This window comes from Bubalus bubalis, chromosome 19 (assembly GCF_019923935.1).
Source record: "Bubalus bubalis isolate 160015118507 breed Murrah chromosome 19, NDDB_SH_1, whole genome shotgun sequence".
NCBI lineage: Eukaryota > Metazoa > Chordata > Mammalia > Artiodactyla > Bovidae > Bubalus > Bubalus bubalis.
Window position 1 is genome coordinate 32,090,933 of NC_059175.1, and position 17,165 is coordinate 32,108,097.

Below are 17,165 nucleotides of genomic sequence, written 5' to 3' on the forward strand. Positions count from 1 at the left end.
GTGTCTCTTGCTTCTCTCCTAATTTTGATAGTAAATAGACAAGTGCAGAAGCCAGTTCTCTATTGGGTGATTATGATGCTAGAGAAATTCAGAAGCCATGTTTTTATGAAGGTTATGGGATGAGAGTCCGAGTCATCACATCAGGTGAGCCCCGGAGACTAGCTACAGGGCTAGCTGAGGGTGAGAGTGATCTAGAATCAGTAGTTGAGCTAAGAAATGATAGTATTCATTGCAGCCCTGAGACTCCCTGTGATGATGTAGGCTGCAGGTCATTCTGTTAACTTTCTTCAGGTTGAGTTTTCCCTGGGGAAAAAAACACCCAGAATCCTGGTGAACTCTTCTCAGATGGGAGGAAACAGGTGGATCTGCATGAGGCAAAGGGTGAACTCTAGTGGATTCTGAGGTACACAGTCCAGACCCATGTCTGGGACCAAGGCATTCATGTCCCCACCTGCCAGGAAATGACTGCTTCCAGCTGAGGCCCTCCTTAGCATAAAAGGGCCTATCCCCCTTGCTTTAATTTGGGACATATCTCTAGAGAACCAAACCAGCTCCAAGGCTCTGAGAGGAGTGGTTGAGGCCTCTGTTGTAGGTGCATCATAGTTCAATTTCTCCCTGTGCCCAGTCCTGGCTCCTCTCTCTTACAGGTATTGCTCCTGGAGACACTCCACAATTGCAAATTACCATTTCTGGAGAAGGGAAAGGCTATCCACTCCAGTATTCTGTCCTGGAGAATTCCATGGTCACAGTCCATGGGGTTGCAAAGAGTTGGACACGACTGAGCAGCTTTCACTTTCATCTCTGTATCTGTGTCCCCTATGACAACCACTATTAACATGTTCCATGTTGATGTCTAGGGAGTTACCATTTCAAGTAAGCACATTTTTTATTAATGAAAATCTTGCTCTTGATTGTTTTGAAGTTGGGAACCTACAACGCTTATTATCTCTTGTGCCCTCTCTGCTCACAGACCTGGCTCATTCAGGCACTGACTCATGGCTGTTCCTCAGGCATATCATTTAAGATCCGTGGTCTCATTTTAAGCCAGCCAGGAAATTGGGCCCAAACTCCAGACTGGAGACCTTTGAAAATCATGTTAAACCGTATTAATTCAATTTCTGTGACTTTGGTTGTATTTCATGCTCTATTTTAAACTGTCACTTTTTAATCTTCGAGATTTTCATTGTTTATTGAAAGATGAATGATGCACTAGAATCTTGATTAAATCAGCTGAACCGAATATGTGAAATGAAAGTCATGCAATGTTGAAAAGGATGACAACCAAATAAAATTTCCCAGGATACAAAACAAGTGAAATAATGAAGCCTGAGTTTTGCCTCATGGTCACTTTGCTGCACTAGTCAGTGATGAAGATAAATGTGGTCTGAAACTGCGTCCATGATATGTATTCAGTCAACACACCCTACTATAGAGAAAGCACATTTATAAAGTATATACCACCCTGGGCATTTGGATGGTTGGCATGGCAGCAGAATTTCCCTGATACTAGCTATGTGTTTAGTCACTCAGTCACGTCCAACATAAGATAGCTTAAAAAATTCACTCAAGCCTCTAGCATCTACAGCTAAGGTTTAAGGAAATTGATTTGTATTACACGCTTTCAGTCTATTAATTTTACATCATATCTCAACCTTAAAAGTTTCTGTGTTTCTTCGGTAAGATTTTTGTTTAGAATTAAAAATCGAGAATTTTGGAGCTGTCTTACATTGTACTTACTGAGCACCTGGCTAGCCTTGCCTTCTGGATTGTAACCTCTCTGTGGTCAGGAACCATGGCTTATTCTTTTTAAAATTCTGAAGTCTCCTGCACAGAAATTTGTGGGCAGTACATTACCAATAAGTAACACTGAATTCAATTAGGACTGGGAGAGCATTCAAAACTCAATTAGCTGAAACTTCTCCTTTTTGAGATGAAGAAATTGAAGCTTTGAGCAGTAGGAAATTATTTATGGAAGGGCTGAGGCAAACCACACAATATGTGCTAATTAAAATGAGAAAATGTAAGAACTCAAATATAATTTATTTCCTGTTTTTGTGCAATTACTTACATCTGATTAGAAAGCAAATTGCCCATAATTAGTTAAGAAACCTCGCTTGTTAAAACACACCTCATCTTGCAGGATGGCCCCTTGTAGTTGTACATCTTGTCTGATAAACTTCCACTTTCTCAATCATTTTTCTATTTCCAGTAGAAAGTATAATATCTTAGATTCATTTGTATTTAATGGAAAATTTGATGATTTCTTCCTTCTTTAATCTGCAGACTTATTACCTCCTAAATCTTACATATCAATGAAATGGATTACTAATCTGGATTTTTGAATGTTTTGGTAATTAATGGTTTTAGATATTAAATGAAAGCATTTAAAAATATATTATAATGTAAGTTTCTGTAGCAGTTTCTTAGGTGATATGGTGATAAAATGTGTTTATTCTCTTTCTTGGTTACTGCTATATTTCCCCCTCCATTGGGCATTTGCTTAGTCAAATATTAAATAAAATTCTAGAACAAATTAATTGTAAGCTTAGAGATAGCCTGGCTTCTTGGCATGAGACCTCTGTATTTGCACAATCCCAAGCTTAGAAAACTATGTGTTTGTTTCAATGTTCTGCTGTCATTTTCTTTTAAATTTGTAAGAATGCTTTACCAACGTCCTGCATTTTAATTTTGCACTGGATCCCACAAATTAAGGAGCCAGTCTTACTTAGACATAATTTGAAAACCATCAAATTTTTATTTTTCCTTCACAATTCTAATAAACATTAAAAGTATTTCTTTCATAAAACTTCAATTAAAGAATGCTTGGGAATTGGGATATTAATTGAGACGATCCCTGTGAAACCCTCTGGTACTGAGTTTGTTGGGAAGTTTTTAATTACTGATTCAATCTCATTTATTATTGATTCAGGCTTTCTTGTGTTATTATATACATTCATTTGTTTTAATTTTTAGATTTCACATATAAGTGATAACATGTAGTATTTGTCTTTCACTGTCTCACTTATTTCACTATGCACAATACCTTCTAGGTCCATGTACACTGTTGCGAATGGCAGAATCTCATTCTTTTTATGGCTGAGTAGTATTTCATTTTCTTTTCCATTCATCTGTTTATAAACACTTAGGTTGCTTCCATATCTTCACTATTGTAATAATGCTGCCATGAATATTGGGACATTGGGGTGCACATACCTTTTCAAATTAGTGTTTTCGTTTTCTCTAGATATATGCCCACAAGTGGAATTGGTAAATTATATTGTAGTTCTATATTTAGCTTTTTGTTGAACATCTGTACTGTTTTCCACAGTGCCTTTCTGCACCAATTTACATTCCCATCAGCAGTGTAAAACTGTTCCTTTTTCTCCACATCCTCACCAACATATGTTATTTGTATACTTTTTGATGATAGCCATTTTGACAATGTGAAGTGATATCTCTCATGGTTTTGATTTGCATTTCTCTGATGGTTAGCAATATTGAGCATCTTTTCATCTGCCTCTTGGCCATTTGCATTTTCTCTTTGGCAAAATGTCTATTCATGTCTTCTGCCCATTTTTTAATTATGTTGTTTGCCTTTTGATATTGAGTTTTATGAGTTTACAGTATTTTGGATGTTAACCTTTTATTGGTCATATCATTTGCAGATATTTTCTCCCATTCTGTAGATTGTCTTTTCACTTTGTCAATGGTTTCTTTTGCTATGCAAAATCTTTTATGTTTAACTAGGTCCCATTTGTTTATTTTTGCTTTTGTTTCTTTCACCTTAGGAGACAGATAAAAAAAAAATTGTTACACTTTATGTCAAAGAGTGTTTTGCCTATATTCTCTTCTAGGAGTTTTATGGTTTCTACTTTTATACCTAGGTCTTTAAACCATTTTGAGTTTATTTTTTTTACATGATGTGAGAAAATAATCTAACCTCATTCTTTCATGTGTAGCTGTCTAGTCTTCCCAGAACCACTTGTTGAAGAGAATGTCTTTTTTCCATTGTATATCCTTTTCTCCTTTTTTTAAATCCAAGCTTTTTATTTCTTCTTCAGTATATCAAGGTAGGTGTGTGCATCTAGGAATTCATCCATTTCTTCTAGCTTGTCTGATTTGCTTCTGTATCATTGTTCATAATAGTTCCTTATGATTTTTTTAAAATTTCTGTGGCATCAGTTATAATGTTTTCTCTTTCATTTAGGATTTTCTTTATTTTTTCTTGATTAGTCCTGCTGACTTTGTTGATATCACTTATCTTTGAAAAAGCCCAAGTCTTAATTTCACTGATTTTTTTCTCTTGTTTTTTGTTCTCTTTTTCATTTATTGATGCACTAATCTTTATTACTTCCTTTCTTCTAACTTTGGGCAGTTTCTTGAAAGGGAGGAATACACAAAAATTTTATTTGGGGGTGATTTATATAGTGGGGAATTAGTGGCATGTGGAATTATATATGTTCTTTGAAAGGTGAGACTCTTTGTAATTCATGAAAATCTTACAGGCAATTTCTGCTGTTGGTTCTTTCTAAGAAGAAATATTGGTGATATCTTTTCTGAGAAGGCTCTCCATTCCCACCCCTGCCTGATGGTATTTTCTGTCTCTTGGTGTTTGGGCAGAAGTAAAAGGATCCACAATGACACAGAAAATCAATACACTTTTTAAGTGACTCTTGTGAAAATATTAAAATATCATTCCAAACCAGACAGTTTACTTACACATTATTCATGTCAATACGAGCATTTAAATGGAAACTTTTCTGAGAATCCAGATGGATACTTCATTATTTATACCTCATGAGATGAGAAAGCTTAATTCATTACCAATGGTTTTTTTTATTTTTTTTTAATTTTATTTTATTTTTAAACTTTACAAAATTGTATTAGTTTTGCCAAATATCAAAATGAATCCGCCACAGGTATACATGTGTTCCCCATCCTGAACCCTCCTCCCTCCTCCCTCCCCATACCATCCCTCTGGGTCGTCCCAGTGCACCAGCCCCAAGCATCCAGTATCGTGCATCGAACCTATTCCTGCTTTCTGGAGAGTTTTTATCATAAATGGATGTTGAATTTTGTCAAAGGCTTTCTCTGCATCTATTGAGATAATCATATGGTTTTTATTTTTCAATTTGTTAATGTGGTGTATTACATTGATTGATTTGTGGATATTGAAGAATCCTTGCATCCCTGGGATAAAGCCCACTTGGTCATGGTGTATGATCTTTTTAAGGTGTTGTTGGATTCTGATTGCTAGAATTTTGTTAAGGATTTTTGCATCTATGTTCATCAGTGATATTGGCCTGTAGTTCTCTTTTTTTGTGGGATCTTTGTCAGGTTTTGGTATTAGGGAGATGGTGGCCTCATAGAATGAGTTTGGAAGTTTACCTTCCTCTGCAATTTTCTGGAAGAGTTTGAGCAGGATAGGTGTTAGCTCTTCTCTAAATTTTTGGTAGAATTCAGCTGTGAAGCCGTCTGGACCTGGGCTTTTGTTTGCTGGAAGATTTTTGATTACAGTTTCAATTTCCATGCTTGTGATGGGTCTGTTAAGATTTTCTATTTCTTCCTGGCCCAGTTTTGGAAAGTTGTACTTTTCTAAGAATTTGTCCATTTCTTCCATGTTGTCCATTTTATTGGCATATAATTGTTGATAGTAGTCTCTTATGATCCTTTGTATTTCTGTGTTGTCTGTTGTGATCTCTCCATTTTCATTTCTAATTTTATTGATTTGATTTTTCTCCCTTTGTTTCTTGATGAGTCTGGCTAATGATTTGTCAATTTTATTTATCCTTTCAAAGAACCAGCTTTTGGCTTTGTTGATTTTTGCTATGGTCTCTTTTGTTTCTTTTGCATTTATTTCTGCCCTAATTTTTAAGATTTATTTCCTTCTTCTAACCCTGGGGTTCTTCATTTCTTCCTTTTCTAGTTGCTTTAGGTGTAGAGTTAGGTTATTTATTTGACTTTTTTCTTGTTTCTTGAGGTATGCCTGTATTGCTATGAACTTTCCCCTTAGGATGGCCAAGGGATGTATTTTCAAATTTGGAAACAATCTAAAAAATGCTGTAATGCTCATGCTTCAGTGATGATCAGTGATTAGAAGAAGAGAAAGGCAGAAACATGTAAGTCTCACTTGAGGAACTTTCAAATGAGCAGATTCCCACCCAACTTTCTGCCAGAAATTGTGACCACTGTGTCTAGAAGAGTGCAAATCCACGTGCAGCAAGCTCAGCAGATGAATTTAATGCAAATGGTTCATGCTCTGAGATACACCAGAGGAAGCTCTACCTGATATAAATAATACAAAGAGCATCTATTTTGCTTTTCCATTCAATTTTTCAGGTCAGTTAGCATGCTTCCATCCTCTTCTTTAGAACTACTGAATCAGAACATTCATGAGTGTGACCCCAGAAGAGATCATTTTAAATGCTCCCCAGCGAGTTATAATAATCCATTAGTTTCCTACTGAATTTGGAATCCAGTGTTCCAGAGCAGTGTTTCTCAAAGTTGGCTCAAGAATCACTTGTATCAGCACCACCTGGGAGCTAGATAAAATGTAGATTTATGGGCTCCTTCTCAGGTTCACTGAACTCAAAATCTCTGGGATGAGGCCTATAAAAAGCAGGTTTTAGCTACTCTTGAGAGTCCCTTGGACTGCAAGGAGATCCAACCAGTCCATTCTAAAGGAGATCAGTCCTGGGTGTTCTTTGGAAGGACTGATGCTAAAGCTGAAACTCCAGTACTTTGGCCACCTCATGCAAAGAGTTGACTCATTGGAAAAGACTCTGATGCTGGGAGGGATTGGGGATAGGAGGAGAAGGGGACGACAAGAGGATGAGATGGCTGGATGGCATCACTGACTCGATGGACAGGAGTCTGAGTGAAGTCTGGGAGTTAGTAATGGATAAGGAGGCCTGGTGTGCTGTGATTCATGGGGTCGCAAAGAGTCGGAAACGACTGAGTGACTGAACTGAACTGATCCTTGATGTGTGAGAATATACTGGAAAAGTAACTTTGCTCCTGGTAAAGCAACAAAAGATCAAAGCTAAAGTAGACACAAGTAGAGCACTGGCTTCCTATTGGGTATGCCAAAAATTCTGTTCAGAGAGAGTATGAAGACCAGCAGGTTGCCTGGTTCACATTAGATGAGTATAATACAGAGGCCAATCAAGAGTCTGCAAAGGGCAAGAGAAAAGGGCAAATGATGAGAATTAGTGAAAGGAGTCACAAAAGAACTCAGGGGTCTCTCTGCGGAGCTCTAAGGGCTGTGTTCTGAGCAGAAGGATGAATGCAAGAACTGCAGGGCTCACCCTTAAAGTCAGAGGTTAGTCACAAAAGAGTGAGATGAATTTTGTGAAGTGTCTTCCTTGGCATTGTCTTAATCAGAGCTCTTTGGTTTAGAAAGTAGAAACAATGATTCAGGTTAATTTGAACACAGGGGAGGTTACTGTTGAGGATAATTATGGAGTAAAAAGTAGATGAAATCTACAAAGATTCAAGGGATCAAGGTAAGAGATGGATGGTATTTCTAGATTAAAGGAGGCTGAAAGTGCTTTGCCATTAACTACACTCAGTTGCTCTTGACCTGTCTGGAGTATTCTATCTTTTCTGCTTAAAATGAGTATTTTTTCCTTTTATTTCCATTTGGTTTTTCAAACTGGGAATCTACCTGACCAAGCAAGTTGTTCATGTGTTTGTTTCTCCAAGTTGGTTGTCCTGTGGATCAGTTTGCTATTTTTAGTTTAATGAATTTGATGAGAAATGGTGAGGACATGGAGTAGGGGGACGGCCACATGATTCAAAGTCTCTTCTTGGGACGCGATGGAGGCACAGATTTCTTTGATTCACAGAGCGTGAGCAAGAGACAGGTAAAGATGTTTGGGCCTTTGCCTTTTAATTGAACCACATTCACACACACATTAATTTTTGCCTGGGAACATGATAACTTTGCTTGACTTCTCACTTTGGGACACATGAAAGAAACAGAGAAAGTGACCTGGCTAGAAATTCAGAGAGAAAGCTGGAACCCCCTGATATCTGGACAGGAGACTTTGAGACCCAGGAAGACAGTCAGAGCTGTTTTGCCCTATATGTCCACAAATTTGTATACCTTAGGATTAGGTCTGCACAAACAATTTGATAGGTTCTTTTATTTAGTTAGTTATTTAATTATTATTTATTTATTCTGTGGAATTCAGGTAAGTATCTGTAATTTCAGACTATGCTTAAGTTCCCTTCTGCCAGCTGCAACATTCTAATGGCTTTGTTTTCTCAAATCCTGCTAACATTAAAATGAATTTTTAAGGATACATTTCAGTAGACATATTTAATCTTCTCTTCATAGCTTTTGTAGCTGGTTGGAAAAATCTTTATGATGCCAGCAATTCCCATGTATCAGTATGACAGATGCTTTTTTCTGCACACATTCTAAGTGAATCCTTTTGAGACACAGTGAAGACTAGCTTTATTTAGCCTGTGAAAATGTGAAATGTAGCCACTGGTCTTCTCTCTTTATGACAAATAATTTTACACTTCTTCCATCATGAGAAATTCTAATACTATATTGTCTGTATCTCCTAGAGAAAAATCAGTGGCTGGCTTTCTGAGGCCAGATTAGAAGAATGATGATTATAAAGTTTCTCAAATATGTTCAACAATGAAGAAAGGAAGATTGTATCTGAAAGGGTAAAGGTGAAACATCTAAAAATAAAAGCATTGCATTGTGTGTCCAGGGACCAGAGCCAAGGCCCAGCTGTGACATTAATGCTGCTTCTTGGATATAGTCACCTAAAACTTCTGAAAAATTGAGATGAATTTTTTATGTAAACTACAGAATATTAGAAGTTATTATATGAATGTATATGCATATATGTATATATATATGTATACATATACAGTGTGTTATGTATATAATTTGCCATAAGAAAACTCAGATTTTATATATGATTTCTTTGTAAGCTCAGGCTGTCTCTTTGGAAAACCCAGGACTATGTGACAAGGACTTTGAATCTCAAGCAACAGTCTATGTCCCTTAATCCCATCTATCTACCCATTCAGTCTCCCCGGAACTTTAAGATCCTATATAGTGACATGGTGAAACTGATATTTGAAGTGAGGGGAAATAAGAAATCATTCCAATTCTATTTTGCCATGTTATTTGTTTGTTCCTCATTTTAAGTTATTTTATGGAAGGGATGTTAGGTAAAATTCCTTAGAGGAAAGGAGCATGTATCCTCATCTATCTTCATGAACTAAGGGGTACTCAAAAAGTATTTGAAAACCTGAATACAAGAACATGTTCATGAATATACTTCAGAGACCTAAATGCTAGAAGCTTCTCTATGATCCACATCCTTTGTAAAGTTCCTGTCCAAGGTTTATTATGAAAGATAAAACTAGGGACCTGAAGAGTAGAATATTTCTTACTCCTCTTTTATTCAAACTTCACTATGTTTGAACAATGAGGGACAATGAAAAAAATGGGAGAAAGAAGAGGAAAGGAAGAGATGAAGGAATTGGAAAAAATATTCTGGAATGCAGTATGCATGGTTAAAAGAGGAAAAAGTCAAAGACTAGAGCATCAGAGAAGGGTTATCACTAGCTCCCTCAAGGTTTCTACCCCATCATTTCAACTCCAACTCTCTCCTAAGAATAATGAAAATATTGTACTGATGGCATGGATGAAGACTAACCCAATTTAAATATCAATTTTGCAAAGAAATTTTAGGATTAAAAACAATTCTATCCAAATTCCTCCTTCCCATGGCTAGTTAAACATTTCCTAGTTTTAAATTATGGCACAGGAGAGAGCAATATTTATAGCTGACTTTGTCATTGTGGGAACACTTGTAACCTCAGCCTCAAGAGATGCTGGGACTTGAAGGGCAAGCTGGCATAAGGGAACTGGAAGGAAATGTGAGCCAGGCTGCTTGTGGTTGTCATTGCAAAGGCATTTAGCTTTCTGGTCATTTTTATTGTAACTAGCATCAGTTACAGTGATGTGACTTTGGGGAGTGTAAGGACTGAGTATTGTCATTTGATTTTGTTTTTGTTGCCTATATGTTGTAAAATGCATGACTTTAATGCCTAGACCTTTCAGTGCATGATTCTTTTAGAGGCATGATAGTCTCAGATCCTTTCATAAATGCCATCTAGTCATCCTCATTCAGGCATTCAGTGGAAGTCTATAAAATTATGAGATGGAATTAAATGAAACACACTTGGGAATTTAAAAGCTGCACCTAATTACCCATGAATATCTCCCCAGAGTTCTCTTTATAGTCACACAATAAATATCTCTTTTAGGCTTCTGGCCAATAGTAGCCATTACAGTCCGTTATAGAGTAAAATTATCACTTAAGTAAAATTTGGTCATTTTATAGAATCCTAAGGGGACTATGATGTTTCTTATTATCAGAGAAGATTCTGCAAAGTCATGTATGCTGTTGACATCATGGCATTTTAGATCCTGAAATTTAGCTAGGCTCACTGCTACTATAAATATAGCAAACTCAAATCTTTTCAGAGGTAAGAAACACAATAAGAAGACATATTTTCCAAATATAAAAGTAACAAAATTTGACAATTATTACCAAGAGAAAATTAAGAATATGAGAATTTTGTTTGATCTTGATCATAACATGAAGAAGTTTTTGCCTGAGAAAAAGTGGCTTGAATTCTGTCTTTAATTGCTCAGCAGATAGAAAATGTTACATTTATGAACAGTCAAGGAATAATAGCAATTCAAAATCAACCCTTGCATTTAAACAAGACCCACTCAAAACCTTCTCCTGGAAATCCAGGACTTCCTTTTTAAAATTCTTTTTTTCAAAGGTTAATTTCAACAGTGTTGGATCCTTAGCATTCCTTTGCAGAAATCCTTCAATTAAAGATAGGAATTTGTGCCTTTGGCTGAATTACCCCAACCTTCCTCAATTAAATCCATAGTAATAGGAATAATTGTTTCTACCCTGGAACATATTGAATCTGGAGTCAAATCCTGGTTTAAACCTTATACCCTATAGCAATTCCAAAACTTTCCCAAGCCATCTCTTTGAGATACATATGGAAGCAGAAATAAGTGCATTTTAGACAATAATTTGCCAAAAGTTCAGCAAGTTGGAAAAATCCTGAAACCTCTCAGAACCTAAATGAAAAATTCTTGATGGAGAACACATGTACACCCATGGTGGATTCATGTCGATATATGGAAAAACCAATACAATATTGTAAAGTAATTAGCCTCCAAATAAAATAAATAAATAAAAAGGCTTGTGCCACTAAAACATCTAAATGCCCAATTAGACACATTAACCTTTGCAGTTGAGACAGAAGTAGTGGTTCCTAAAAATGAAATTGGAAATCTAAGGTACTGTTAAAGTCTGTCAAATTTGTTGTGCTCAAAGGGGTACCAAAATATTATACTGTTAATTTGTCTTTTTTTGTAATTTGAAGTATAATTTGGTTTGTTTTCATTCTGATACTGAAAGGTTGTTGTTGAATCACGCGAATACACCAGGATTCTTGGCTCCCGGAGGAGAAGAATTCAATCCGGGGCCAGAGACAAGGCTTGATAGCTCAGAGCTTTTGTGTAATAAAGTTTTATTAAAGTATAAAGGAGATAGAGAAAGCTTCTGACATAGGCATCAGAAGGGGGCAGAAAGAGTACCCCCTTGCTAGTCTTTAGCTGGATGTTATATAGTCACTAGCAGTCTGTTAATGAAAGAAAGGAATGTCTTAAAATTTAGAATGGCACCAAATGGTTTATCTTGGGCCATAAAATAATTAACTTGAATCTTAAAGAAGGGCAGACGACCATACAAATAGTTTCATTTACATAGATTAGGGGAACAATATCTGAGTATAACATACTGGTTTGTCAAGTAGGTTTTGGGCCAAGAGGCGGAACCGACTTGGAGACAGAGTTTGGGGTAAAGGCGTAGTACATTAGCATAGCTTAAGACAAACATTTCCATAAGAAAAAGGCATTGGTTATCTCTAGGCTCAAGAATAGCTAACTTCAGGTGAAACCAGGTGTCATTATGGCAACACAGTATTTTAAGAGAAACCTCTCTTTAAATTTGTATAGAGAAGGAAAAAAATATTGTTAGTTTGTTTCCTCCTGCCGCTTAAGAGAGATAAAAATGTCTGACACTTGCAGGCTATTTCCTCCATTTGGAGACCCCTGGCCTTCCTGCCTGTTACCCTCTCATTCCCCCCTTTTCTTTTAGGAGAATTATGTTGCCTAGGGAAAAGGGGCGTCGTTTTCATTCCATAACTACTTCCGAGCTGACAAGGGGCGTTGTCCCTAAATTGGTGAGGCAACATATTCTCCTAATCCTCATATTGAGGATATCTGATCCAGGGGCCCCAAATAGTAGCTGGAGGAAGCTACAGCAGTAGCAGGAGTTTGAGCAACCATTTGTAACTTAAAAGCTTTCATGCGGCTAGAAACAAATCCAGTTATGCAGTTACAGATGTAGGGAGCAAACAGCAAGAACAAAACATTTAAAATCATAATTAAAAGTCACATTATGTCCATAGTTAAAGTGCAAAGTGTTGCACCAGTCCATTTTAGGGTTGGTAGATGTCATCAGATGAAGAAGAGGCATCGCATGTGATTGTTGTTGAAGGTATTCACAGACTTGGAGAAAGTCTTTTCTTTGGAGTGGGGATTCTACCACGGGAAGCCTTCCACTGACGAAGAGGGGAGCGTTCCACAGACCCAGCAGTTTATCTTTTAGATCCTCTCGAGCTGTACAGTTTAAAGTTAGGAATTGAGAACAATCGTGATCAGGTGTTTCATTTTCCTTCTCAGGAAGGAAAGTGGCAGGATTTAAATTTCCACAAACTTTAAGCTTAGTTACTGGTCCTTCTAACAACAATGACTGATACTTAAGAAGCCTACTGTCTGTCATCCAAATATTAACCTTAGAATTTAAGATTCCACTCACATCATGAGAAGTCAGGACAGTAAGGTTTCGTCCATTAATTATTTTTAAAGCTTCAGGTGCTAATAAAGCCGCTGCCCCAATTACTCTTAGGCAGTGGGGCCACCCACGTGAAACTACATCTAATTCTCTGCTTAGATAAGCAATAGGTTGCTGGTGAGGCCCTCGGGGTTGTGTCAAAACTCTCAATGCCACACCTTTTCCTTCAGTGACAAACAAATTAAATTCTGACCCTGTGGGCAAGCTCAGAGCCAGAGCTTGCAGGAGAGCAGTCTGAAGAACCTTAAAAGCCTTTTGAGTTTTTGGAGACCAAACCAGTTTGTCGGTTTGGGCCTGCTGAGTTTCAGCTATAAGTTTATATAGAGGCCGGGAGTTCCCCGTAACCCAGAATCCAAATGCGACAGTAACCTGTGATTCCCCAAAATCCTCTCAATTGTCTTAAAGTCATAGGTAGGGGGTGATTTAGTATAGGTTTAATTCTCTCAGGGCCTATGGCCCTAGTCCCTTCTGATATGATTAGGCCCAGATATCTAACCGATTGTTGACAAAGCTGAGCCTTTTCTCTTGATGCCTTGTAACCACAGTCCGCCAGAAAGTTTAAGAAATCTTCAGAGGCTCGCGAACAAGCTTCTTCTGTCTCAGCACAGAGCAAAATATCATCTACATATTGTAACACCACTGTTTCAGAGCTATTAAAGTTTTGTAGATCTCGTGACAAACTTTGTCCGAATAAGTGAGGACTGTCACGAAATCCCTGGGGCAAAACTGTCCAGGTTAATTGAGAAGCTGGCTGCGTAGGGTCTTCAAAGGCAAATAGGAATTGACTTTTTTTCTGCCAAAGGCACTGAATAGAAGGCATCTTTTAAATCAATTACTGAGAAATATTTGGCCCGTTCAGGAATTTCAGACAATAGAGTATAAGGATTAGGCACTACGGGGTGTAAAGGAACTACAGCCTCATTTATTATTCGTAAATCTTGAACTAGTCTCCATTTACCATTCGATTTCTTTATACCCAAAATAGGAGTGTTGCAAGGACTGTTACAGGAAATTAATAGTCCCTGTTCCTTTAAATTTTTGATGATGGGTTTTAACCCTTCCTTAACTTCAGGTTTCAGTGGATACTGCTTCTTATATGGAAATACGTGTGGGTCTTTGAGCTTAACAACTACAGGAATAGCATTTTGAGCTCGACCCACAGATTTTCCATCTGCCCATACTCTAGGATTTACATTTTGTTCAACTAAAGGGAGAGAAAGGGAGGGCTCCATATTTATGAAAACAGAGGCATGGACCTTGCTCAGTATATCTCTTCCCAAAAGGGGTGAGGGAGATTTTGGCACAATCAGAAACTCGTGTGAAAACAGCACAGAATCCCAGTTGCAAGATAAAGAATAACTGAAATAATACCTTTTGGCTCGTCCAGACAGTCCCATTACGGAAGCGGATCGGGAAAAAAGTGGGCCAGGGGCTTCAGTAAGCACAGAATAAGTTGCCCCAGTATCTAAAAGGAAATCAACGGATTGGCCCCCCACAATTATTAATACCCGGAGTTCCTCAGGTGTAATTAGGACGGGAGCTTGTGTGGGGACCCCCGGGCACCTTCAGTCCTGATTGTCTTGAGAGTCCGACCCGGGAGACCTACGCCTCTGGGGGCAGTCTCTCTTCCAGTGTGGTCCTTTGCAGACCGGACATGGAGCCGGGGGCGGCTTAGATGCCTGAGGGCAATCCCGCTTGAGGTGCCCCTCCTTTCCACAGTAGTAGCAAGCCCATCTCTTTTCACCTGGGCCCCTCTGGGCATTTTTCTCAGGCTGTTTAAGAACGTTTTTCATAGCCATGGTGAAGGCTTCCGCCTTTTTCTTTGTCTTTTTTTTGCCTTTCTTTCTTTTCCTCATATTCCCTACCATAATAGACTGTCTGAGCCAGTTGTAACAGAGTATCTAAAGACTGATTTGGTCCATACGCCTGTTTTAATAGCTTACAGCGGATATCTGGAGCCGACTGAGTGAGAAATCTATCCTTTAAGATCACTTTTCTCTCTTCACTTTCGGGATCAATCTCAGTGAATCTGCGAAGGCCTTCTCTCAGTCTATCTAGGAATTTACCAGGAGCTTCTTTTTTCTCCTGTTCTATATCTGCCAATTTGCCATAGTTTAAAGGCTTAGAACGTGCCTGTCTAAGTCCTTCAAGAATACATCTAACAAAATGATTCTGATCTCATCTTCCTTTAGCTGTGTTGTAGTCCCAGTCTGGTTCTATAGTTGGGACCGCCTGATTCCCAGTGGGGAGGGCCGCTATCTCGTTCTCCCTCTTCCCTACTGATTCATTACCAAGCCATTCATCTCCATAAGCAACCGCTTTTTCCAAAACTCGAGTCTTTGACTCGGGAGTCAGCGTTTGTCCCAAGATATACATCACATCCTTCTAAGTGAGGTCATAAAGCAGAGTAACACCTTTAAAAGCTCTAATATATTTTTTTGGGTCATCTAAATAGTCTCCCAGATCCTCCTTGATTCTTTGTATTTCTTGATAAGAGAAAGGCTTATTAACTCTCACAGACTGATTATTTCTCCCGGTGGGTGTTTCATAAAGAGGCAACAGCTTCTGTGGCTGTTCCTCAGTCTGTCTGGCTGCTCTGCGCATATGATCCCAGGGATAGATTGGAGAAACCTGTTTTTCCTCTTCTTTTTGTCTCTTGTCCTCCATCTCATCTCTTACTTCGATGGTCTGAGTTTCTCTGAGGTTGTACTGAGACAGGAGTTGTTTGGACCTCCACGTGGGCAGTTTGAATCCCAGTTTGGAGTCCCCAGCACGGGGGCAAAGTAAGAGGACAGGAGGGAGCTGAAGGTTTCACGCCCAAATCTATACCCTTAGGACATAAGTCTGGCATATTTCGCAGAGAGTAAAAGGGCAACACATATGCTACTTCTACCCATTTTCCTTGTTCCTTACAGAACCGGTCTAATTGTAGAACAGTATTATACTTAAGAGACCCTCCAACTGGCCACCGTTCGCTGTCCTCCAATGGATACCTTGGCCATGCAGTATCACATAGGAAGACCAGGTGTGTCTTCTTTAAGCCCTGGGGATCAAATCTATCCCAGTTTTTCAGGATACAGTTCAAAGGAGTGAGGCTGGAATTGTTAGCTCCCATCTGTAAGAGAGAAAAAAAGCGACCAGCGTCATTTTTTCTACCGGAGGCGTCCCTCCCTGCTCTAGATGGGGGTGTAGACAGACGTTACACCAAAAGCTTTTCCTTCCTGGTCGGACTTAGTCTGTCCCTTACCGACGCAGGCGCCGTACTCGTCCCTCCCGGTTCTACCACCGAGATGGGGTGGGGATGTACCAGGGGTAGACTTGATAGCATCCCTACTTGACGTCCAGCTCTTCACCCTTAACCTTGCTTGCCTCTGATGTCACCTGGGGTGAATCAGAGTAACCTTCCGGAATGCCTCCCAAGCTAAAACCGCTGTGGGAAACATTCGTCACCTGAGTGCCTGTGCACGACCCTGAGCATTTCCTGACTACAATAAGACCGACGCGAACATAAAACTGAGATGTTCTTTCCAAGCATCACCACATCAGTATAACAGCCTCCTCTGATCCACTAAGAGCCGGCGTTACCCATCGCAGTCCCAATCTGAGTAACCTTTAACCTCAGAGATGTTCTGGGAGCTAGAGCTCCATCTAGCTTCCGAACTTTCGATTCCTAGCGAGGCTAGGCGCTTTCTTGACTACCAATCCAAGTTTGGGACCTAAGCCACAGTATACAGTAACAATATAGATCACAAGTCTCTTGAAAGTCTATGATCCAATAGATTAGGTTAGTACTTCTAATTCTCAAGGAGTTATGAAATGGTCAAAGAGACCGAAAAGTTTGACCGAGAAAGGAGAGTTCGGTCCACACGCTTTGCCCATTTCTGGTCGGTTCTCGAAGGAGACATTGGGTGCCTCTTGGCATTGGCAGGTCGGTATAACGCCCCGACAGGTTTTTCCCATAAGCTGTATGAGATCACTGTGGAACTGCAGAGCAGGTCCCCTTACTTGCTTCACGCAGGGCCTGCCATTCATTCACACAAGCACACAGTAGAGTTAGTAAAGCACAGCAGAAAACGTGTTCGCTAAGAGAACAAAGAACTAAAGCTCCAAGCATCCTTACCTTGTCCTGAAGGATCCCAGACGAGCCCCCAAGATGAAAGGTTGTTGTTGAATCACGCG

General features: G+C 39.0%; 1 long non-coding RNA gene across 4 annotated transcripts in view; it reads left to right on the forward strand.

Moving 5' to 3' along the window:
* LOC123330553 overlaps positions 1-1,109 on the forward strand; it is a 2,932-nt gene extending 1,823 nt beyond the window's left edge. For 3 of the 4 annotated variants that reach the window (XR_006546560.1, XR_006546558.1, XR_006546561.1), the window contains 3 exons: positions 32-144; positions 648-873; positions 971-1,109. This is a non-coding gene — a long non-coding RNA (uncharacterized LOC123330553). The remainder of the gene's footprint in view (positions 1-31; positions 145-647; positions 874-970) is intronic. The other variant, XR_006546559.1, reaches the window with a different exon arrangement.
* Positions 1,110-17,165: the final 16,056 nt, after the last annotated feature.